Source organism: Psammomys obesus, unplaced genomic scaffold (assembly GCF_907164565.1).
Source record: "Psammomys obesus unplaced genomic scaffold, mPsaObe1.curated_primary_1811, whole genome shotgun sequence".
Taxonomy (NCBI): Eukaryota; Metazoa; Chordata; class Mammalia; order Rodentia; family Muridae; genus Psammomys; species Psammomys obesus.
In genome coordinates, this window is record NW_026590511.1 from 766,199 (window position 1) to 792,012 (window position 25,814).

The following is a 25,814-nucleotide window of genomic DNA, read 5'->3' on the forward strand; positions in this document are numbered from 1 at the left end:
CTTTCTTTCTTCGTTCTGTTTTGTGTGTGTGTGTGTGTGTGTGTGTGTGTGTGCGCGCATGTGTGTGAAAGAGAGAATGTCCCAGGTAGACCAGGCTGCCCTTGCTTTGTAGCCCAGGATGACCTTGAACTCTGGATCCTCCTGCTTTCCTCTGGGGTTGGCAGGTGTGTGCCACGCCCAGCTTGGATTCTTTTCTTTTACATAGCGAATTCTCCTTTGTCTGGATTTCTCTCTTCTCTTCTTCCTTTGGTCTTTAGACCCTCTGGCCTGAGGGTGAGCAGCCAGGTGCCCTCCTGTCTCTGCCACCTAGACCGCACTGGGTACACAGTGGGCACTCAAGCACCCTCCGTGGACTTGAATGAATGAATACACGTGGTATACATTTATGTAGATAAAGCTACAGCATCAAAAAGGAAGAAAAAGAGCATCAAATACAAATTGCGGTAGAAAGGCAGAGGCACAGGGATTGTGAGCTTAAGGCCAGTCTTGACTATGTAGCCAAGAGCCCATTAAAAAACTTTATATTGAACATTTTTAAAGTTAAATGACTAAATAAAAAAAAATTATCAAGGTCAGAGGTCTCCCTACCTGCACCACATGGGCATGTATGTGTCTCTGGGGGCCCTCCTCCATCTTGGTTGGCATCTGGTGACCTTCCAGGGCCCTGGGATAAAGCTATGGGGCCAGCAGGACACAGCCTGGAGCCACCAGGGAACCACGAAGCAGGACAGATGGCACAACTACCAGGTCGGAGAGGTGGCTCAGAGGTTAAGAGCACTGGCTGCTCTTCAGAGGTCCTGAGTTCAAGTCCCAGCAACCACGTGGTGGCTCACAGCCATATGCAATGGAATCTGATTTCCTCTTCTGGTGTGCATGAAGACAGATCACTCATACATGAAAAAATACTACGGAAAGCCGGGTGTGGTACTGCACGCCTGTAATCCCAGCACTTGGGAGGCAGAGGCGAGTCAGGACAGCCAGGGCTACGCGGGGAAACCCCAAAACACAATTACCTGTGTGGCTGTGGGGACAGCCACAAACGTTCCTTAGTGTCCTCTCAGGAGATGCTGGCCTCCCGTCGTGGTGCGTCAGACTCGTTGAGGGTTGGGGCGTGGTCTGATGGGGCGGAGCCTGGGGCAGGTGCTGGCTGGGAGGGGTCTGGCCTGTGAAGGAAGGAAGGAAGGAGTGCCAAACAGGTGCAGGTTGGGGTGAGTATAGTCTGGGAGTGGTGAGGTTTGGGGGTTCACAGTCCTGGGCCTCCTGAACCCCAGCCCTGGGTGGATACAACTTCTGGGGCTCCTCCTACCAGCCTCGGAGGATGTCGGCAGGTGTTTCCGTTTTACTGAGGATGGTAGGGTGGTGCGAGGGCTCAGGGCTGTGGACTAGGCTGCTCCTTAGGCAGGATCAGAGTCCCAGGCCGGGGCTCCCTCACCTCCACCCCCACACACACCCAGGCTCATAGGCCTGAGAGGGAGAGCCCCTGGGGAGTGTCCTAACTCCATCCATGTAAAATGGAGGCCCAGCAGCCCTGGAGGAGGGAGTTTGCTTGGCCTTGCGCGCAGTGGGGCAGAGGAGATGTCCCACAGCCTGTGCAGATGGAGACATGGAGGCCCGTCTTGGGCCACACAGGTGGGTAGGATGGGGCTGGGATCATGGGGCTGAGTAGAGAGGGCTCTGGGCTGGATGAGGCTGGGGCACCATGAAGCCAGGACACACAGGAGCCCTTCCCTGCGGTGCTGGTTCCACTGCCCTTCCTCCATCTTTGCATTTTGGAAGCTAAAATTCCACTGCAATCCTGCTCCCACAGTGAGACTGACTCCTGGGGATAAGAGAATCTCCCAGCACTCAGGCCAGAGGCAAGCAGATCTGGGAGGTCAAGTCTAGCCTGGTCTACAGAGTGAGTTCCAAGGCAGCCAGGGCTACACAGAGAAACCCTGATCTCTCTCCCAGAGAAAGAGATGGCTGCTTTTCCTGCTGGGCCTCAGTTTACCCATCTGTACCACAGGCTAGACATACTTTGACTAAGGAAGGAGAGCTCATCCCAGGCTCCAGGACCCTATTTATGACTTGTGGGTGGCTTGGGTCCCGGGTGGGTCCCTGAGAGGCCAGCCAGCAGGAAGCCCAGCCTTCACCTGCCCCCACTCCCCCAGGCCAGAGCCAGTTTGGGGAGTTCACTTGCATGGCTCCCTTTCTGCAGCAGAAATGGAAGCCAGGTCACTGTGGGCTGGGGAGGGGCCCTGCGGGGAGTCTGGACACACTGGAGAGCCTCCTGGGGGTCCTGGCAGGGTTAGGGGCTGTGCCTGCACTGGTCCCACCTCAGGCTCTGTCACCCCTGCTGAACTGGAGACAGTATGTCACTCCCTCCAGCCTGTGTCAGTGACGGGCCCCACACACTGGGGCGATATTAGTGTCGTTTATCGTACACGAGCAGGGCCTCGGCTCAGCAGCCGTGTCTGTGGCTACCAGGGGAAACTGAGGGACAGGAATACCCACTGGCATCCAGACAGATGGCGCCTTTAGGGACTAGGTAAGCCTGGCTTCCAGCACCGTCCTTACCACCCTGTGCAGACCAAGTCGCTGCCCATCTAAGGCCACCATTTTGTTGGTCAGCATGAGGGCTGAGGTTGTGGGGAAGGGGCCCTCTGAGAGCTGATAGCCAGGCCTCCACCCAGGGGTCCCTGTGTCTCACACAAAACCAGCTGCCCTCCACAAACACTTACTGGGTGTCTAAAGGAGCCGTGTGGGTGGACTCAGAGTCAAGTGCTCTCCCTATCAGTTGGGAATGGCTGGAGGCGCTGGCCTCATTCCCCATTGTTCCCTCCCCTCTGAAGGCCAGGGACAGGGGCTGGCAGCAGGCAAGGCCTCTCTCAGATGCAGGAGGCAGCAGGGGACACCGCGGGAGCCACTGGTGCTGGCTGGCAGATCTTTAAATTAAAATACATATATACACTGGATAAATAACCCAGGCCCATATCCTGGTGACAGGCAGAATTAAGTTGCCTGGTTGGGGACCCGGCAGTGAAGACTGGGGACAGCAGGCGAAGACAGGGAGGTGTAACCCACTCTCAGAGCCGCCGGCTGTCCCCCCATTCTATTCTGACAACCTCCCTCCTCCCTTCCAGGGACCTGAGACCGATGCAGAGGGCCAGAGAGTGAGATTGTGGGCTCAGGCCTCCAGATGCCGAGTCCCAAGTTCTCCCAAAGGAAGGGGGCTTTAGGCAGGCCACCGGCCCCTCAGGAGAAGATGCAGTCTGTCCCCCCGCACAGGCCCAAGGAGGCCCCCAAGGGGCCCACACACAACCATGGGGTCCTCCCAGCCCAAGAGCCCATGGAGAGGGGAGGAGGGCAGGAGGGAATTTTTCAATTAGGAATCAGCTAATCGCCAGAGAGGGCCGCTCTGGGGCCCGCTGAATCTTTTCTGAAAACCTTGTACAATGTAAATGGCCTGGACAATCCTGGGATTAGGCCATTGGGAGGGAAACCAAGGTTCAGGCTGGCTGGGGGATTAGCAGATGGGGGGGGGGTCCGGAGGGCTTTGGGCAGAGTGGTCCCTGGAGATCCATTTTCTCACTGAAGATGCCAATTGTATAGCTGGGGAAACTGAGGCCCAGAGCGTGGGGGCAAGTGTCCTTTCAAGGACACTTGAAGAGTGCCTTCCCCAAGTCAGTCAGGGGCTGCTTTTTATTGTCCATTCCTCCCTTGGTTTCCATAAAGATAGTCTTTTTTTTTTTTTTTTTTTAAGGGCTGGGTGCTGGGTCTCACTGCCCCATACAAGTAGCAGTGAAGGAGACCCACCCAGACCAGCAAGGAGGAGTCTACAGAGCAGCAGGGCGTCCCAGCGAGCGTTCGCCTCGGGGACCCTCAGCTCTGTCCATATGGCCCATCATTGCCTTCTGGTCTCCTTGAAGCTCCCCGGTTCCTTCCTGATGTTCCTTTCTGACGTTACTGCTGGTGTAAAAGATTACAGTGTTTGCTAGGTCGGGTGGGGTGCTGAGTTTGCTAATTAAGGAGGAATGACTATGAGCCTTGGGGTCCCGTGGGAACCATGGCAGATGAGTAGTGGCTGTAGGGGTACATTTTCCCAAGTCCATGGGGGATGGGCAGAAGCTAAATGGGAGGAGGCGTCCCAGGGAGTGGAGGGGCCTTCCGAGCGTGCATGGTGGGGGAGGTTCTCTTTTGCTTTCACCTTATTATTTTGTTGTGGTTTGGCTTGGTTGTTTTGTTTTGAGAAAGGGTCTTATGTAGCCCAGGCTGGCCTCAAACTCACGGTGTGGCCGAGGATGACCTTGAACTCCTGAGTCTACCTCCCAAGCCTGGCTTCTGGGAGGTGCGGATGGGACTCAGGGCTTCGTGCATTGCTAGGTGAGGGCTCTGCGAGCTGAGTTACAACCCTCTCATTTGTTTGCTTGTTTGTGGAGACTGGCCTGAAGCTCACAACCATCCTCCTGTCTCAGTGCGGAGATGGCAGGTGTGTGTTACCGTGCCCTGCTTCTCCTATGGAAGTTGCCAGAGGAGTTTTGAGCTCTAAATGGCTCTGGCATCTCTCCCAGAATTCTCTGACCTCAAAGCCTCCCTTGGGGAGGGGGGCTCTGTGTCCCACGCTCTCCCCCATCTAAGTAAGCATGGCTGTGAAGTAGCCTCTGCTCCCTCGGGTTCCCGCTCCACAGAGTGCATAGGGAATGAGAAGGAGTACCCTCCATACGTAGTCCAGGGATGCTCAGGACAACTGGGGAAACTGAGGCCAGCTGATTAAGGCTGAATCTCCCGGTCTTTTGTGGGGCCTGTCTTCTGGCCCGGGCCCCAGACACCTGCTGGAACTGTTTGCTCAGATGCAGAGAAAATGAACAGGGGGTGAGTGATTGCCAGCACTCAGCCGGGCCCAGGGTGAGGATGTCAGAAGCGGGCCCGTGGCACCATGGGTGACCTCAGAATCGAGGCCTAGGTAGGCTCTGTGACTCAGTGTCCTCACCATCACTGCCATGATTCTCCATGCTGTTCCCAGCGCCTGGTGGGGTAGAGGGAGACTTCAGGGTGTTGGGGGGTTCAGGGCTCCCCTACCTCCCCACCCCCAGCTGTCAATCAGGCCCACCGGGCCCCCTTCAAGTCGTCACGGCCCAGCAGTGGCCCAGGGAGGGATTATTCTGGCCTGTCCAGGGTGGATTCAAGTGGAACCGACGCTGACGAGCGGAACGCGCCCCCGCGGGCCGCTCTGCCTGCCTTTGTCCGCCGGCTGGAACGGCAGCCACCTCCCGCCTGAGCCTGGGTGCATTGTGCGACCGGGTCCTGGGTCACTTAGCTGAGGTCCCCTGTCTGCCTGGCCTTGGGGCAGCTCCCCCACTCCAGCCCCTCCTTCAGCTTCCAGCCTTGGTTTCCCCAGCCGTAAAGCAGACGTCCCTTCTGTCCCTCTTCCTGCGTTGTCAGAGGGTAGAATTCGGGTCACGTGGGCAGAGGAGCCTTTGGGAGGTGAGACTGTGGGAACGTCCCAGAGAGCCGAGGCATCCCCAGGGCGCACTGACTGTCCTTGCTGTCCCTCGGCTTGGCTTTTGTTCAGGAAATTCGTGATGGCAGGGAGAACCGATCCCCTCACAATGTGAATGGAGCCGAGGCAAATGCTGTTGACCCCTGACCCCGGCCCCCTAATCCCAGAGTCGAAGCTGTCCCCCAATAGGGGTCCCAGGAGACGATCTGGGGCTCGACCCTCGGCCCAGGCACCGAGGGGAGGCTTCCGGGTCAGGGTCTGCAGGCCTTCAGAGGAACATGGCTGCCCCTCGGCCACGTGCCTGGTCACTGCCACTCGGAGGCCACTTCGGGAAACTGAGGTACAGAAGACCGGCAGGGCCCGCAGAAGGCCCAGAGTCTGTGGCCCAGTGTGGAAGCTGCTGCTCTGGAGATCGCTCCAATCCTTGAAGAGGGCCTGTGGCCTGACCACCTGTGTCACTGCTCACCACTGGCGATAATCAGGACAGCGCCCTGAGAGGACAGTGGCTAGCCACAGAGCAGGAGGGAGGGCCCAAGGGTTGAGAGCACTTGCGGCTTTTGCAGAGGAGCCTGTTCGGCCCCAGCATTGTTGGCAGGCAGCTCACAGCCATCTGTAAGTCCAGTTTCAGGGGGTCAGATGCCCTCTCCGGGCCTCCAGGGAGACACGCATGTCTTCTGGGTGTGGTAGCCAAGCCTTTAGTCCCAGCAGAGACAGGTGGGTCTCTGAGGCCAGCCTGGTCTACACAGTGAGTTCCAGGACAGCCAGGGCTACACAGAGAAACCCTGTCTTAAAAATAAATAAACGATCTAAAAACCACAAACAAGTTAGGGTGCTCCTGGGGGGAGCCACATTCAACAAAAATCATCCCTGTAAGCTATGGCATGAGTGAATGACTGAATGGGTGATGGGGGTTGTCCTGCTTCCTTCTGCCTCAGACGCCCTGCTCCCTGGGTCCTCAGAGGCCTCTGTTAGCAGCCTCCCCCCACCCTGCCCCCGCCCTGCATACACTAAGTGCTCCTCCACCAGAGGCAGGCGAGTGCTCGCATGCTCTGGTGCCTCCGTGCTCCCCGGCGGTCTCATGTCTGTTCCACCCTGCCGAGCTGTTCCCCACGATCAATTTCAATTTGGCCTGGTCTCTGCTTTGAAGCCAGACCCTTCCCTGGAGGGTAACGAAGGGGGGAGGTGGGTTCGTGTTTCTCTATAAGCTGAGCTGGGGAGTTCTGCTATGCCTGAGCCGCTCCAGGCCTCAGTTTCCCTTCGTGGAGAAGGAAGGGGGTGGACAGTCTCTGAGCGGGTCTTGTCATCACTCAATCTCACTTTACATTTTTACTTACTTATTTAGAGACAGGGTCTCAATCTACATAGCCCTGGCTTTCTGGAACAGGATCTGTAGACCAGGCTGGCCTTGAACTCACAGAGACCCACCTGCTTCTGCATCCTAGGTGCTGGAATTAAAGGCCTGTGCCACCACACCCAGCAGCCTCCTGTATTTATTATATGCCTACTGGGGCACTGGAGAGGCAGGCAGAAGCTGAGTGCTCTCAGGACAGGAGGACACAGAGCTGAGAAGCAGCAGCACGGCAGGAAGGAAGTGGCGGGCGGCAGAGCTTGTGGGAGCCTTAGTGTGCCAACAATCAGCCTTCTCATCCTGCCGGGCCCACTCAACTATCTGCTTGTCTATATCCGTTTTACAAAGGGGGAGACTAAGGCTACGGAGGAAGAATGTCCCTGGAGAAGGTCGCAGAGACCGTGGGCCAGTGCCTCCAGTTTCCCAGACAAGAAGGAAAGTGGAACCCTTGGGATGTCCATCTCTGTCCTGGCCTGTGTGTGGCCCACAGCTCCAGTGGCCACTAGGTGGAGCGTGGAGGCCAAGGGAGACCCAGTCACCGTGCCATGCCGGGCTCAGGAGCCTCAAGAGCTGTGGCCCTGCCGTGGCCCTGCTATGGCCAGACTGCTGGGCTCAGGCTTCCCCTGGGACACCAAGGCCCAAGTGTGACAGACCGTGCCTGCCAAAGGGGCCCAGCCATCCATATGGCTGAGTGGGTATGGATGGGGACACTGAGGCTCAGCGGCCGGTGAGAACAGGGGAGCCCTGAGTGCAGGGTTCAGTAAGGAGTGTGGAATGGCAGGGCCAGTTCTGCACAGGCACAGCCTGAGGGGGGAGCACAGCATTCGTTTATTTGCGCAGCATTTATCTTCGGGCCCCTCTTAGAAACCTGGCTGATTAATATGCTTTTTTTTTTTTTTTTTTTTTTTTTGAGACCTCTTTCAGCTTCAGGGAGCTGTCTTCTTATTTCTCAAGAAGTTTTGGAAGGAGAGGAAGAGGGAGGGGCCGTGAGAAAGGAACTCCTTTTGGCACATGGTGACCCCCCCCCCGTGTTAGCCGCTTGGGCTCTGGCATAGTTAGCACCGAGGGGCTCCCCTCAATGTAGTTAGCACTAGGCCTTCCCTCCCCTGTGCTGGCACCTGTGGGATCCCCTCTGTCTCTAGCACATGGAGGCTTCCTGGGAGTCTTAGCATCTATGCGGTTCCCTCTGTCTAATCCCAGGCCTCAAGCCAAAGCTATCCTGGCTTTGCCTAGGTGTCCCCGTGTGTCACCGTTTGAGCCGAGTGCTGGAGTGTGCCATGTTCCATCTGTGTGCACTGCCGAGGGACGTTCAGGGTGTGTGTGGAATACATGCTATGTGTTCGCTGCGCATGTGTGCCTGCGAGCACACGTGGAGGACAGAAGACAGCCTAGTCTCCTCACAGGGCGTTCCCAGGAGGGATCCGACCTGGGTCAGCAGGAGCAGAGGCGTCCTCTTCCAGGAGGCTGCTCTCCGCCCCGCACTGTAATAGGATTGCGACTTTTGAAGTTAATAGGAAATGGAGAGAGGGCTCCCACTTCAAGAATCCGGGGTGTAGGAGTGCATGCGGAGGGCTTAGGGGGCCTTTGTGAGCAGGGCTGGGCTCCTTCCAGCCTCAGGCTGTGGTGATGAAAGAACCATGAAATCTGTGCTGTCAGGACAGCCCCTGCTTGAGACAGGGTCTGACTTTACGAAAAGAAAGGGGGAAATTGCAGAGTGCTTACATGTGTGTCACTGAGCCCTGCACCAGGGCGGGGATGCGCCCAGCAGGGAGCCTCCTCAGAGGAGCACCACCCCTCGGGCCCCTCAGGGTCCAGAGTCACAGCAACCAGGAATTTGGGGATTGCTAAGAGTGACAGTTGGGGCCAGCTCTTGCTGCCAAGGGCTTCATACCACCTCCCAGGAGCAAATGTTCCGGACAAGGAGACGGAGGACACAGGACAAAAAGGAATGTGTGTTTGTTCGTGCTGGAGCCAAACGTCTCCTGTTTTTAAAGATTTAACTTGATTTTGTGTATTTGGAAACGTTTGTTAACATGTTTCTTATGAACTCACCAGCACGTGTTTGCACACAGGACTGGGCTGGTTAGTGACCTCTGTGGAAGTCAGAGGACAACTGGAGGAAATCGCTTCTCTCCTTCTGTCAAGTGGGTCCCAGGGTTCAGACTCAGATTGTCAGGCTTCGCAGCAAGAGCCTTTTTAAAAGTTGTGCCCCCTCCCCCAAGGCATGGTTTCTCTGTGTAGCCCTGGCTGTCCTGGAACTCTCTCTGTAGACCGGGCTGGCCTCGAACTCAGAGATCCGCCTGCCTCTGCCTCCCCTAGCATCACCACCGCTCAGCTTTGAATTGTTTAATTATGCCTAATGTGTGTGCTAAGAGATCCCAGAAGAGGGAGCCAGAAACCCTGGAGCTGGGGTTGCAGCTGCCGGAAGTGTGTGCTGGGAGCCACACCCAGGTCCTGTGGAAGAGTGGCCAGTGCTCTAACCACTAACCATCCATCTCTCTACCTGCTGAGCAGTGGTTTTGAGATGGGTTCTCGTTGTGTAGCCCTGTTCTGGAACTCATTATATAGAGCAGGCTGGCCTTGATCCCACAGAGATCCCTGCCTCCACCTTCTGAGTTCCAGGATTGTTTATTTTGTGTGTTGAGATGTCCGCTTGAGGTCGGGGTCTTCATTAGCCACTCTCCACCTTATCCTGTCTCCCACTGAGCCCAGCACGCGTGAGGTTTCCTGAGCGGGCTGCCAGTGGGCCCCAGCATCAGCCCGGCTCCACCTCCCCGTGCTGGGGACTCAGGCCTTCATGCTTGCATGGCAACCAGCATACCCACTGGGCCGCCTCCAAGCACCTGTTTTGTCAACGAATTTCTCTAAATTTCCGAGTCATGTTTCAGTCACCGGGGACGTGGCCTGGTCTCCAGAGTCCGTAGTCACTGGCCGGGACCCGGGGGCAGGGTGTGTGACATGCAGGGAAACCTCCTCTGCTTCCGGGACCTCGTTCCGTTCCCATTGATGTCTTACTTGGGTCCCTGGATCCTGTCCAGGATGGCTCACTGACACGTGCCCCCTCACTTTGGTGGCCAGAATTCACTGTTCTGTTAGAAACAGTCTCAGCAGTGACACGCTAGACACCTTGTCTTCATTTCCCCTTGCTTTCACCACGCAGCATCTCACACTGTTCTCCAGGCAAGCCTAGAACTCAAAGCCATCCTTCTGCCTCAGCCTCTGGAGTGTGGAAACCACAGGTGTAATGAGACACCACACCTAGTCATTTGGCGTCCTCTTTACTTCATTTAGAAATACGTTTGTGCCAGGCGGTGGCGCACACCTCTAATCCCAGCAAAGGCAAAAAGGCAGGCCGATCTCTGAGTTGGAGGCCAGCCTGGTTTACAGAGGGAGTTCTAGGACAGCCAGGGGTACACAGAGAAACCCTGACTCAAAACAAAAACAAAAAAACAACCAAACAACAACAAAACTCTAAAATAATTCATTGAAAATAGATACAATCCACTTTAAATCTGAAGTGTGAATTTTGCTCAAATCCAAGATTCATACAGAAATTTTTTTTTCATCTTTTTTTTTTTGGTAACTACCAAAAACCAGACATTGCACAAGTCTTCCTTCCCTAGAGCTGAAGCCTGGTGTTCCTGGCCCAGGCCTGACAGGAAGAGCAGCCCATCCCATCGCTGTCACAGGTGTGTCCGGTACGTGCTGGGGTCCCCTTCCAGCCTCCCCCTCTCTCCCATGCGTCCAGGTCTGAGGTAGGAGTCAGAGGGGTGGCGGGAGAACCTCAGCCTCTCTGAGCCCCTGTTCCTCCTCACAGGGCCATCTGCTTGGCCCCCAAGCCGTCCATCCTGGCCCTACCTGCGAGCTGAGGGGAACTTAGTGCTCCCCTTTTGCAGGCCGACAAGCTCAGGCTCACCGCAGTGGGACCATAGACCTGGCCGGGATCTGTTCTCCGAACGCCACATTCCCTCCAGGATCCCCACAAAAGGACCAATGACCCCCTTTCAGCTCCCAGTGGCCCCCTGAGCACCCACCCAGAGCACCTTCCCAGGGGAGGTTGGGACTACCTCCTCTTTAAACCTTCATCTTTAAGCTAGCTGTCGCCTTGGCAACAGTCTGGGGCTGACCTTTGTTCAGGAAAAAGAAGGTGACCTTCCCCCGCAGCCATGTCCCCTCCCTGCATTCCCCCCCCCCTTTTGAAAGCTGCTGTCTAAACAATGCATTAAGGATTTCGGAGCCGCCTCACACACAGGGAGATTTTCCATCCCCGTATCCGCTCCCGAACTTGAAACAAAACCAAACGAGGAGAATGAGGCATCGCCAGCCAGACACCCACAGCCAGGGCCTGGGAACCCACAGAAGCCAGGATTCCCATCCCAGCTCTGTGTCCATGGAGACCTGGAGCCCTAGCCTCAGTTTCTCCAATCTGTTAAGTGGGCCAAACGGAAGAGCCTATTACCACTAAGAGCCCAGGGATGGCTAGGAGGGAGAGTGAAGGTCCCTGGGTGAGGGGCAGCAAACCCGCCTCACAGGTGAGGAGGGGACTCAGCCAGGTGTAAGGCAGCCAGCTACACCTGGCTCTGCTACACACCTGCAGCACAGTCGGACAAAGATGGCTGTGTGGAAAGTGAGGGGCGATCGTGGGCTTTGTCCACACCCAGGACTCCAGGCCTGAGAGGCAGAGAGGCAGGCAAGGCCTTGGTGGCTCATTCTGACATCCCGGCACCACATAAACCAGGCCTGATGGTGACACCGGCCATCTCAGCATCCCAAGTCCAGGCAGGAGGATCAGGAGTTCAAGGCGAGACTGAGCGATGTGAGACCCTGTGGCGGGGAGGCGGATGGGGCGGGGAGGGGAAACTGAAAACAGCTGCCTGGGCTCGGGAACTTACCGTAAGCGTAAGCTGTCCGTCTGTCTTTTGTCTGTCTTGGAAGACTCTGGCAGAGCAGACAGGAGGCTTCACAGAAAAGGGAGAGGAGGGCTGGAGAGATGGCTCAGTGGTTAAGAGCACTGTCTGTTCTTCCAAATGCACCCGGGTTCAATGCCCAGCATCCCCTGGCAGCCCACAACTGTCTATAATGCCAATTCCAAGGGATCTGATGCCTTCAAACTAATGCACATAAAATAAAATTAAATAAATTATTAAAAAAAAAAAAAGAAAGAAAGAGCCAGGCCTCTTGTGAGAACCAGCACCCAAAAGAGCAGACTGTGTGGAGGCCCTGATGACCCCTGGTGGAGCCTTGCCTGCTGCTCTGGGATCCCTAGAAGAGCCCAGAAGAGCATCTTTACTGTCCTGAGGGCTATGCGGAGGAGCCACAGCAGGACTCCGTTCTCACCCCGGTGAGCCTCTGCTCTGGCCCCATCTTCTTCCATTCCCAGCGGCTGGCACTGAGTCGGTCCTGGACCTGGGCTCTGGCCCCCGGCCCCCAGGCCTCTTTGTTGTGCATAGTGAGAAACTGAGATAGAGGGTCAGGGATTTCCTGCTGCTGCCCGGTACCCGGCACGCACAGCTAGTGCCAAGGCAGGTGTCCCCTGACATCACACACCACATCTTGTTTCTGCAGTGACTCAACTCTTCAGGCCTGTGTATAGGTTCCAGAGGTCGGTACGGACAGATCCCTCTGGAATACCCAGCACCGCCACAGCAGTCTATGCAGGAGACGGTGGGAGCCCGGATGCGCAGAGCCCTGCTGTGGGCTGCAGGCTGCTGGCTGCTGGAGGCCTGGGACGCCTGGGAAGGGCCAAGTGTTCCTAGCAGGTCCTCGCAGACCCGGAAACACAAGGTTCAGCGGCTGCTGGGCCAGGTCCTCACCTGGAAGGTGTGTGGCCAGTTTATAGACTGACAAGTCAGCTGTCCAGGGGCCCACAGCAGGTCGGCACAGCTGTGGAGAGGGGGCACAGATCAATCACAGGGCACCGTCTATCTGGCCCTATGTCTGTCTGTCTGACTTTCTGTCTCTCTGTCTCTATTTCTGTTCTCCACCTTTGTGCCTCTGTCTATTTCCATGTCTTTATCTCTGTCTCTGCCCTCCCATCTCTGTGTCTCTGTCTCTGTATTCGCTGTGGGACCACAGCTCCCATGTCCCCAGGCTTCTACCTCTTTCCCCTGGATAACCGCCTCCCCAGGGCCAGTATCTTGTGTGAGGATCCATTCCAGGGCGATAATTTTAAGGTTTTCATGAACAGCACACCAGGTTGGAAGACATAGATAGCACAGGGCCTGGGAAGAATCCCCTTGGGCATCTGATCTTCAGGAGGCGGAGTCACAGTCATGAGCTGGAAGAAGTGGATCCCAGGAGGGTGCTGGGAGCCAAACTCAGTCCTCTGCAAAAGAAACAAGGGCTCTTTGCCTTTAATCCCAGCACTTGGGAGGCAGAGGCAAATAGATCTCTGTGATTTCGAGGCCAGCCTGGTCTTCAGAGTGAGTTCCAGGACAGCCAGGGCTACACAGAGAAATCCTGTCTGGAAAAACAAACGAAGAAGAAGGAGGAGGGACAGGAGGAAGGGAGGAAGGGAGGAAGGGAGGAAGGAAGGAAGAAAGAAGGAAGGAAGGAAGGAAGGAAAGAAGGAAGGAAGGAAAAGGAAAGAAACAGGTGCTCTTGACTACTGTGCCATCATTCCAGCCCCAACACACAAAAAAAATAATTGGGTGACACAGAGATGATAATACATGATAATCTCAAATCTATTTGTTGTGAGCTAGAGAGATGGTTAAGAACACTGTTTGCTCTTTCTGAGGTCCTGAGTTCAATTCCCAGCACTCAAATGGTGACTCACAACTATCTATACTGGGACCGGATACCATCTTCTGGCATTCAGATAGAACCACTCAAATCTCTTTGTCACTTAACAGGAACCTCAGACATTTTTCTTTGTGCTTTGTTCTGTAAGGTTAGGTTTTTGGATTTTTGTTTGTTTGTTTAAAAACAAAGGTCTCTTGTAGTCTAGGCTGATCTAGAACTATTAGGCCAAGGGTGAGTCTGATCTTTCGGCCTCCACCTTCCTAGGTCAGGTGCACAGGAGTTTAGGCTGTGCGGGGGGGGGGGGGGTGTGTGTGTGTGCGGGGGCGCAGGGCTTTGTGCCTGCTAGGCCAGGGCTCAGCACTCCCCAGTGGCCTGAGCTCAGCAGCTGCCCCCTTCCCCTTCCTGGCCTTGTGGAACCTGCTGTGCACACATGTGCCCTGGAGGCTCACAGTGACCCTGTTGTTGGGGACAACCGCTACATTGGGGGTCTAGGACATGTGTGAGCGTTTGGGGCTTTCAGGAAGGTACCCTGGAAGTGCGGAGCACCAAAGCTCACAGGGACGCTCTGGGTTAACTTGAATCGTCCTCTGACTTGAAAGACCCAGAGATCCATCCGCTGGCGTTTACACTCAAACACGAAAACTGGTCCGTTTGAGATCTTTGTTTTTCCAGGAGTTGTAGTCAGTTGTTTTTTTCTTTCTGTCCATCACTGGCTTGGTGTGTGTTGTGCTCTCTTTCCCACCTGGGACTTCGTGTCTCCTTTTTGCAGACTTCGCTGGTCCCATTTGAAGGACAGAAAGAAGGCAGTCCGGAAGCTTTTCTTCCAAGTGTGTTTTAGGGCTGGCAGAAACTTCCAGGTCCCAGACCGACCCTGTCTAGCTTTGGCAATCTCCTGTAAAGTCTCCACGTAAATGTCTGCTGGGGTGAGGTGGCCCCGGGGACCCAGGGAGGGCCTCGGGCGGGCCAGGGGCACACGGGGAAGGAGCGTACAAAAGCCCCCTTGAGTTTTTCTATGGACCTGGATTCCCCCCAAATCAGGCTGCCACGGCTGCAGACATCTTTGGACTCTCAAGCTGGGCACACAATGTCGCCTGTCGAGCCGAGTTTTCTGCCATCCCCACCTCTGTCGGCCTCTGTCTGCCCCCAGGCAGCCATGGAAACTAGAGTTGAGCCTCCTTCAGGCGTACTGTCTTTGTTGGGGTTTTGTGTGCCCGTTGGGAGACAGTACGGTGTGCTTTCTTTAACCCTCCCGCCCCCGCAAGGCCAGGGCGACAGCTCTCAGCGGGGAGCAGTCACGGTTGACCCAAGTGTGTCTGAGGGACTATGGGAAGAGGAGGGTGTGGTGTGGCCCCTCAGTCCCTAGCCTCCTGCAACGTCACCCGGCCTTTCCTTCCCAAGAAGAGATGGGCCCGGGGCCCCACAGCGCCCCGAGCTGCAACCAGGAACCTGTGCCCTTGTTTGAGACAGAGTTTCACTATACAGAGCAGGCTGGGCTCAGTCTGCCAGCCTCGGCCTCCCCAGGGCTCAGGTTAAGAGCAAATGACACGGGCCTGTGTCCGTGACCTGTGTGCCAACGTGATGTGTGTCGTTGCCAAGCATAGGGGAGAGCAAGGCATGCGGCATATACATATTAAAGTTGTTTATTTTCTGTGTGTGTGTGTGTAGGATAATAGATGGTGTCAGGGCCCCAGGAGCTGAAGGTACAGGCGGTTGTACCTGAGAGCAGCCAGGATTCTTAACCGCTGAGCCATCTCTCATATTATTTTTTTGGACATAAACTATAATAAAGCCAAGCGGTGGTGGCACATACCTCTAATGCCAGCACTCGGGAGGCAGAGGCAGGAGGATCTCTTGAGTTGGAGGCCAGCCTGGTCTACAGAGTGAGTTCCAGGACACCTAGGGTCCCACAGAGAAACCATGTCTTGAAAAAGTAAAATTAAAGAAGAAAAACAAAACACCCACCAAACAAACAAAACATAAAAATGTGATAAAAGAAGAAGCTTGCTGCTCACTTGGAGCTCTTTGTGGAAGTTCCCGGGGTTTGTCCTGTGTTCCATCAGATCCTAGAGCTGTGCGTGGTTCCCAGGCGTTTGCACACGTTTCCAACCTCTGTGGTGTGGACGGCAGGGAACCGCCACTCCGCACCCTGCACACGAAGGCCTAGGCCTCCCTGTTAAAAACCGGTAATGGTTCCGGGGAGCCGGGCTCCATGAATAAAACAGGAGGCCCGCAGTCAGCTCTCCTCTCCCACAGCGAATGCATAATCAGGCCGCAGGCTGGGAGATGGAGGAGGACTGGGCAGGGGCGCTCCGGCAGATCAATGAGCCATCGCTCAGCTGCTAATTGCTGGGGTGCACCAGACAGGATGGCCCGCTCCTGATGGGCAGTACGGACCCTTCGGCCCGGGAAGGCCTCTCGGGGTCCAGGCTGCTTCCCCCGAGGGCTCATCTGTCATGTCACCCAGGTTCGGGCAGAGGTCGGATGTCTGGGTGGTGAGGATGGTGGGGTTGATGCCTCATACCTGCAACCCCCCACACACACACACACCACGCCCACTGTCCGGCTGGGAATCTGGGGGAATCCGCACTGTCTGGTGTGTGTCATGGCAGGACCTGACAAGGCAGGCGTTCTTGCTTCTGTTAAAGCTCAGAGGGCGTGGAGGGCCCCGGTGGGGGCTGCCTTCTCCCTACCATGTGTCCTGGTAACAGACATTGACAGATGTGTTCAGAAAGGTTTGTGCCACCATGCCCTGGCCCTGTTATTGTCGTCTTTCTCTTCATTTAATTTAGTCTGTGTGTAGGTCAGAGGACGGTACGGGGGAGCACCGTCTCTCCTTCCACCATGCAGGCCTTGGGAGGGAACGCTGGCGGCCCAGGCTGAGGGCAAGAGCTCTGACCACTGAGCATCTCACTCTCTTCCAGCCCGGCCTTCCTTCCTCCTTCCTCCTTCCTCCCTCTCTTATTTTCTTCTATTCATTCTTTACATTTTATTTTGTTCTTTTCTCTCTCTTTCTCTCCCTTCCTTCCTTCCTTCCTTCCTTCCTTCCTTCCTTCCTTCCTTTCTTTCTTTCTTCTTTCTCTGTGTAGCCCTGGCTGTCCTGGAACTCGCTCTGTAAACCAGGCTGGCCTCGAACTCACAGAGCTCCACCCGCCTCTGCCTCCTGAGTGCTCGGACTAAAGGTGTGCGCCACCACCAGCACCACTGCCTTGTTATTCTTTTTGTTACAGGCCTCCCTCTATCCTTTGTTCCACTTGAATTCCCTTTGTAGCCACGGAGGAACTTAAAATCTGTCTCCACCTCCAGAGTGTTGGGGGAGCAGGTCCATCCTAGTCCTGGGACTTTAACTTTGGGGTTCCTCTTGCTGCTGGCCAGGCCTCACAAAGGCAAGGTGGGAGGAAGGGGGTTTCACCTCCCCAGGAGCTCTGCAAGCTTTTCTCACAACACCAGGGAACCTGTTTCCCCCAGACAGAGCTAGACTCAAACCTATCATTTGCTGGGAAGTGGGAATGGAAATGTTTTCCGAATGAAGTTGGGGTCAGCATGGGGGACAGGCACATGCATGGACTGCTGGATTGGGGGTTAATATATTACCATGGCTACAAGAAGATCTGGGACTCACCTCACCAGCTCCAGACTGTCACCCAGGCCTGCTCAATGGCGGGAGCAAGAGGGATGGGGGGTAGGAGGAAGCTTTTTGATGCCTTTGTTTGGACTGTGAAGTGATTTTCTTTCCCTCTTTTTGTTCTTGTTTTTGTTTTCAGACAGGGTTTCTCTGTGTAGTCCTGGCTGTCCTGGAGCTGAAGTTACAGACCACTAGAGCCACCGTGTGTGCTAGAAGCTGAACCCGGGTCCTCAGCAAGAGCAAGCATTCGTAATCACAGAACCAACTCTCTCTGCAGCCCACAGTGAGGGTTTTATAAGCTTAGCATCCAGAAAGGTCTAGAAGGTTCCTGCCTCAGACAGAAGGCTTTTTTGCTCTGCACTCTCTCTTTCCTCCAGGGACATAGCTGTCCTGGAGAGGAACCTGCCCCTGGAGTCTCTGCCAATGATGGGCAAGGTGGCAGGAAAAGCCATCCACAGACTGGGGCCGGCAAAAGTCACGGCCTCTAAATACCTGCTGAGGAAGTCAGGCGTAGTGGCATGTGCCTTTAATCCCAGCTAGGTGGATCCTGGATCTCTGTGAGTTCAGAGCCAGCCTTGTCTACAGAGTGAGTTCCAGGACAGCCAGGACTACACAGAGAAACCCTGTCTCAAAACAAAACAAACAAACAAACAAACAAAAATAAAGAGAAAAAGAAAGAAAATAGGGGTCAGCATGGTGATAAATAAATAAGGGTCAGCATGGTGACTTGGGGTAACAGTGGCTCCCAAGAAACAGGACCTGAGTTCAGACCCGAAGTTCTTTTCTGACCTCCACACATGGGCTGAGGTGTACACACACACACACACAGACATACAGACATGCACACAAACACACACACACACACAGACACACACGCACACACATCTGAGACTACCGCACAGCCAGGCTGCCCTCTGATCTGCTGTGTAGCTGAGGTTGACCTTGACATTCTGATATTCTTGCTTCTACCTTTGCAGGCATGACAGGCACACCGATCCAACGGCTGATGGGGCCGCAGCCTCGAAGCCCCTTCAAGGGCTTCTGGGAGTGGCCAGGAGGGCTGGAGGCGGTGCACCTGAGGGGTTGGGGTGCGAAGGGCTCCTTCCAGAGATGTAGGAGGTGGCCGAGCCTCAGTCTGGATTAGAGAAGGCCTGACAGAGGTGCCAGGGCCTCTTCTCCACGTGGGGTCAGTTTCTACCCTTCTGCCTTGTCTGACCTTCAGGCCACACCCTGTGACAGAGTTCTGCCAAAGGGATACTCTTTTCCCTTTCTGACTGTATCTCAGTGTTTTCATTTCAAAATTATCATGGGATCCTAGAAGGGACCATCCAGGCCAGGCCTGGTTTGGCTCGCCTGTCAGCTACCTAAGGCTCTAGTCCAAGGCTCACTGCACATCTTTTTTTTTTTTTTTTTTTTCCTTTCCTGGAGACAGGGTTTCTCCGGGCAGCCCCGGTTGTCCTCAAACCCACAGAAAAACCGCCTGCCTCTGCCTCCCGAGTGCTGGCATTTAAAGTGGGCTCCGCCTCTGCCCTGTCCACTAGCACATTTTAGCAAGACTCTGTTAAAAAAAAAAAAAAAAGCAAAATGAGGGCTGGGAGTGTGGTCAGGGGTGCAGCCCCTGCCTAGACTCCCCAGTGAGGGTCTATATAGGAGTCATGTAATTTGTAAAACAAAAACCTAAAACCTCCAAACAAAAAATGAAATTAAAAACAGAATTACTGGCTGGGCCCCTGAGGATGTCCATTGCTGCATAGCAGCTCTGAGCTGGCCACGGGGTTTTGGTTGGTTGGTTTGCCTGGTTGTTGTTTTTGTTTTCTGCAACAGTTTCTCTGTAGCCCAGGCTGTCTGAAAACTCTGTAGCCAAGGCTGACCAGGCTGAGAAGCCTGAGCAGAGAGATCTGCACAGCATCACAGCAGAGCAAGGACTGTTTCCTGAGGACCTCAGTTTTTAGTCAAGCAAACAAACACCCTGAAATCTCCAGGTTTATCGGGGCATGCCTTTAATCCCTGCACTCGGGAGGCCAAGGCAGGTGGACTTCTGTGCATTCAAGGTCATCCTGGCCTACCAGGACAGTTATGGGCTCTGTAGAAAGATCCTGTTTCGAAACCAGCCCCCCTCAAAAAACAAAAAGCGTGGAGCTGTCAGACAGCAGAGCAAAGGGGAAGCTGGACAGAAAAGCAAACGGGGTGTTTAAAAAACAGTTACAGCTGTCTTATATTTAAAAAGAAAGACAAAATTTGCCTGCTCAGGAGCTTTGATTTGGGGAGACAGACTACAGAGAAAGTGTGCTGAACTGTGCTCAACTCTTTACCAGGAGAATCCCAAACCCCAGATGTTGGGCACATACACGGTGGGGGGGGGGCTCCTGAGCAATGCCACCCTTGCTGACAGGACCTTGAGGACACTCAGCTCCTTTTCCTTTTAACACTGAATCCTGTTGAGGCCTTGGCTGCCTCTCCAGGTCAGCTGCCTAGCTCAGAGAATGGGCCCCCAGCTCCTCACTGGGGGAGTCTAGGCGGGGCTCCATCCTGGCCACGCCCCCAGGCCATCACCGGGGAGTCTAGGCAGGGCTCTTCAGAAAGTTCAAGACCATTCTGGGTCTTAGTGAAAGGCTAGCTATCTCGGAATCAAGAAGAGAGGCTCGGTGGTGCTTGTTGATGAACCCTTTCAATCACTGCATAAGGTCTTCACTTAGAGGGAAAAAAAAACAAAAAACCAAACCACTCAGAGAATAGAAAAATCCTATGTCTACTGTTTTCTTACAGAATTCAAGCGAGATTTGGGGTGACTGAGGATTTTGGGCTCTCCTAACTTATGTTGTCTTCGAAGGGTCACTTGGAGAGTTGTGGGAAGACAGGAAGAGGAGAGGCCTGCGGGGGTTGTTGCCTGGAGAGAGGTTCCGACAAATAAGGAAGCCTGTGAGCTGGTGTGTAGGGGACCTTGAAGGAAACACACGACAGTAGATGAGGAAGTCTCAGGGAAGAACAAGGCGGCAGGAAAAAAAAATGAAAAACAAATCCTAGCCGGAGAGGGTTTTTGTGTTTTGAAATGTAAATGACACTCCCAGAATTGCCTAATAGTTAAAATGAAAGACTTAAAAAAAATAAATCAAAGGCAAAAGGGATGGAAACTGGATGGGGCCTAATCCTTGACGGTGCTGGGGCTCCTCTGCTGGGCGGCTGGGGCTGGGGACCGGGCTGTGCTCTCCTCTGTGAGAGAATCACAGAGTCAACGCAGCCTTCAAAGACAGCCGTGGAGGCCGGGGTCACTTTCTGAGCGTCCGTCTAGTCTCCAGCCCTCAGCCCCTCTCTGATCGTCCCGGTGCTCAGCGGCGGTGGGGAGGCATTCCACGCTGGGGAGGGAGGGTGCTTGGCTTATGGGGGTGCGCTTTTCAAAGGCCTTTGTTAGAGACCGCCACACTGGGAAGCAGCCTTAGTTAATGCAGGTGCGTTGCAAACACACGCTAGGATTGGCGAAAACAAGGGGTTTCTGACTTCAGTTGTCTGGCTTTTCTGTCATCCACATACATAATCTGTTTTCTTCAGACAGGATAGTGTAGCCCAGGCTGGCCTAGAAACTCCTGATCCTCCTGCCTCCACCTCTGGAGTGCTGTCAGCCCAGCACTACCCACTGAACCACGGGGCCATCCAAATATAATCCCGATCCACATCCCCTGTAGCCGCAGCCCGGCCCACCGAGATCCGCCGTGCACAAGCTCTTGACAGAAAGCTCACCCCTCCTCCTCTGCTCCTGTGGTCTGTCTGTCTCCTGCCTCTTCTAGTGGCTTGGGGACATCCTGAGCCTTCTCACCCTGGCTGCGCTGGGTGTGTCTGTCCCTAATACTTCAGGACAGCTGCTCTGCTCCTCCCCTACAACAGTCTCGGTTGTAATGTAAAGGCCCAGCTGTAGGGTCAGGTGACACAGGGTAGGCATGCTGTCTTCTATGCGGGGGTGGGGGGGGGGGGGGGAGAGGATCACAACCGGCAGAGGAGCCAGGGTCATCAAGGAGAAGGCAGGCCTCTCTGTATAGCTCCGTTTGGCCAGGGAAGGTGAGGTGGTCCAAGTGTGCAAGGGAGAAGTGCCTGCGTGGGGTTCCCGGAGGACGTTCAGGAGCGAATGGACCTCTGGGCTGGGGAACAGGCCTGGTGTGTCCTGAGGCTGGAGTCTGGGAGCCCATGGGAACTGGACTGAAATGAAGGCTGGGAGAGACCGCGGGTGGACGGGTAACAGAGCTGTTGCTTTCACCTCAAATACTGAACGTGGAATCAAGAGGTTCAGCGCAATAAGCCCGAGTTCTGCTGACCACGCCCCCGCCCCTCACTGGGGCATTCTAGGCGGGGCTCCACCCTGACCACGCCCCCAGCCCTCACTGGGGCATTCTAGGCGGGGCTCCACCCCTGACCACACCTCCAGCCCCTCACTGGGGTTTATAGGCGGGGAGCCACCTGACCACGCCCCCAAACCCTCACTGGGGAGTCTAATTAAGGGCTCCATTTGTGAGCCTTGGCCCTTCTCCCTGACATTAATGGGTTAAATTGTATCCTCAAAAAGATATATTCAAAATTAGATGTGGTGCCTCCTGTCTTCAATCCCAGCACTGGGGAGGTTGAGGCAAGTGGATTTCTGCGAGATAAAGGTCAGTCTAGTGGACAGAGAATTCCAAGCTAGCTAAGGCCACATAGTGAGACTCTGTACAGAAAACAAAAAAGGAGGTGTGTCCGGGTTACACAGTGTCTTAGAACCTGTGACATTTATTTGTGTGTGGGGGTGGAAGGGCGTTGCATGCCAGGGCACTCACGTGACAGCCGGAGGCCAGTTTGCAGAAACTGATGTTCTTCTTTGACTATATAGGTCCCCCATTTTGTCAGAACCTCCACCCACTGAACTATCTTGCCAGTCCTGGATGTAATTGTATTTTGAAATACTTTTGTGTCATTTTCGGGGCTCTCTCTCTCTGAGACAGGGTTTCTCTTGTAGCCTTGGCTGTCCGGGACTCACTCTGTAGACCAGGCTGGCCTTGAAATCATAGAGATCCCCCTTCCTTTGCCTCCCCAGTGCTGGGATCACAGGTGTGCGCCACCGCGCCTAGCTTCTCAGAGTTCTCTGGTAGAACAGAATCTTTGAATGAGAATCTCTCCACATATGTAGAAAAGGGATTTTTATTTAAAAAAACTTGCAGGCTGTGGTCCAGCTAGTCCAACAATTTCTGCCTAGGAACGGAAGTTCCAAGAATCGCTAGTTGCTCCGTCAGTCCGTAAGGCTGGGTGTCTCAGCTGGTCTTCAGTACATGCTGGAATCCTGAAGAAGCAGGCTCTATGCCAGTGAAGGAATGGATTTCCTAGCAAAGAGAGAGCAAGCAGGCAAAGAGTTATTGGAGGTTGGTCTGGTACTGCTAATGTATTTGTTAATTACTGCTCCTCTCAAAATCTGGTTACACCACAAATAAACACATTCTCATGTACACCAAATGATGCTGTGTAACTTCACTCCCCAGTTATTCCTGATTGGTTAATAAAGTTGCTGACAGCCTGGGCTGGGCAGAAGAGTGGTAGGTGGGTCTTAGCTTGGCATCTGAGAGAGACCAGGAGGCAGAAGGAAGAAGCGGGAAAAGATGTGGCAGGAGGGGAGGAAGCCAGCAAGAAGGAAGTTGCCATGAGACAGAATAGACCATGAACAGGTGCCCATAAGGACTGATGGAACAAAGGCAACCCAGATAGGAATGGTTAAGGCAAGTAAGATGGGGTTTGTGGCCGGGAGATAGCAAAGTAGCTGATATCTGCCCAGCTCTAGTGCTTAAAGTTTATAAATTAAAATCTCTTTGTATCAATGATTTGGGAGCAAGCTGGGGTAGAGAGGCCTTTAAGAGTCTAATATTCTCCTTCTACAACAAAGAGTGAAGTGTCCTTCTTCCAGAAAGTGTGGCCCGGATTAGAGGTGGAGATTCCCAGCTCAAAAAGTCTGGATTAAAGGTGTGTCTTCTCACTTTAGAATCTGGATTAAAGGCTTGTGTCAAAAATCCAGAGTAGAAGTCTTTCCTCCAGTATGGTGGCTCATGCCTTTAATCCCAGCCTTTGGGGAGGCAGAGGCAGAGGCAGGCAGATCTCTGTGAGTTCAAAGCCAGCCTGGTCCAGGACAGCCCTCACAGGTGTGTCTTCCATCTTTGAGTTTTAGTTAATTCCAGATGTAGTCAAGCTGACAACCAAGAATAGCCATCACAACTCTGTAGAAATGATTATTTAAAACAAGGCCACCTGTGTCTAGAGAGCAGCACCCTAACTCTGTAGATCAGCATCATGACGGAAGAGAGTTCAGTCATAGATCTACAAGCAGTCTGGAACAGAGGGGCCTCGAGTGAATCAGCCACCAGCCAAGGGACGCCTGCAGGCACCGGGGCCCAGAGGAGGTAAGGCTCTTAGGCCTAGTGTGCCTTCCTCTTCACTTGGTGTTTGGGATAATGAGGTGGCAAATTCTCTTTGTGACATATCACTGGGGCATCCCCAGGGCAGGGTTGTTGATCTCTGTTTGTGCTGAAGCACGGGTGGGGCACCAAAGTTGAGGTACCCTATAAACATGTCTGTCATTGAAGACATGACAGTCCTTGACGATGTCACTATGCTCTGTGTCTCATGAGAAATGACATACATACGTACATACATACATACATACATACATACGTACATACATATATACATATACATACTGGCTAGTTCTCAGGGTGGATTGCTTAGAAGCTAAACATCTTTTGGGGTACTCCAGGAAAAGGGCATGCTGATGGCTGAGGCAGGCCTGAGTGACCTTTTCTCTAACTTAGGGTGTGACCCCTCATGTTGTGGGGAACCTCAACCCCAAAATACTTTTGTTGCCACTTCGTAACTGTGGTTTTACTACTGTTATGAATCATGTTATAAATATCTGTTTTCCTGTGATCTTAGGTGATCCTGTGAAAGTGGCATTTGCCCCTGAAAGGGGTTAAGGCCACGGGTTGAGCGCCAGTGCGCTAACTCTTTAGACATGGCTAAGGTTAGGGTTCTTCTAGCCAGCAAGCCTTCTTCAGGTTTCCTCCCTTCCATAGAGAAAGGCCGGATGTGGGCCCACCCGGCGGGGGGGCTGCTTGTATACCCTTATTTATCATGGAATGCACCTGTGCACAGCACTGAGCCTGAGCCATCCTGCTGCAACCCAGGAAGCCTGCTGGGGGTGGGGTGGGGTGGGGGAGGCTCCTTAGCCCACTGCTGTTCCTGTAGGCAGGGGAGATCCTGCCTCTCCTCCCCTGGGGAGCTGTGGGGAGCCGCGGCGGGGGTGTCCACCAGGGACCTCAGCAGAGCAGACAGACACACACAGTGCCTCTTGGGGGTGGGGCTCTCCTGATCAGGAAGGGGTCTTAGTGGAGGTGACTCTTTCCCCAGAGGATGCTGGGCACATGTGGCCACACAGTGGGGAGGCTCCTGGTACTGAGTTGGTAGGGGCCCATGGCTCTGCTGAGCACCCCACAGGGCTCCGAACACTTCACCCCAGGCCTTCCTGGATACTTTTATAAACTAGCTATGCATTCTCAACATATAGGGTTATTATTATTATTATTATTTATTATTATTATTATTATTATTATTCAATTAACTTATTTGATATAAGAGTTCCTCCCCTGGAATTCACTCTTCCAGGCTAGCCTTGAGCTCAGAGACCCACATGCCCCTGCCCCTTGAGTGCTGGGATTACGGGTGTGTGCCACCAACCCCCAGATTATTTATTTTTTCCAGTAAAACAATTACTGCATGTCCAGTGTAGTCAATACAAAAAGAAGGCCAAAGACTATGAGAGGAAATTATCTTTATATAACTGTGTGTTGTTTCTTAGTTTTTCTCTTATCCCAGATAGCATTAAAGTAATTGAGACTTTATTATATTTGTTTAATAAGCTTCACAGCACAATAACTGAGCAGTTATTACTCTGTTCTTAACCCTCTAAGTTAATCTGGCAAAAATCCCTGAGACACTTGCACTTTGTTGCTTTCCCTAATCAGTTCCTCTCTTCCTGATGTCTCCTGGACCTCTGCCCATGGCTGAATCCCCTCCTTCCTCCTCAAATTCCTCCTCCTTTGGCTGGCAGAGAGTCTACCCCTGTTCTCTCTCCTGCCTGCTTCTCTGTGGCAGCCCCATACTGTTACCCGTTCACAGCCAAGGACAGCCGGTGGAACTAGCTCCTCCCTTAAAAGCCAGGATGTGATGCTTCAGCCTGGCATGGTGTTGTGCGCCATTCACCCCAGGCATACGCTGAAGCAGGGGGATGACTATGAGCAGGGAATGACGTTCTGAGCTGTACCCTGTGTTTCAGAGCTACAGAGTGAGAGATACTGCCTTGAACAAGCAAAAGCCAAGCAAAACATGTGGAATTTAATTCCAGTATTCATGAGGTAGAGGCAGGTTGGATCTCTGAGTTTGAGACTAGCCTAGTCTACATAATGAGACCCTGTCTCAGAATTAGCAACTCCCCATCCACCCACACCCACCATCACTATGCTCACACCTGGCATCCCAGCACTTCTGAAGCAGGGGACTCAGCAATTCAAGATTCAGCTGGACTATAGGAGACCTTGTCTCAAAAATAAATAAATACAGCAAAC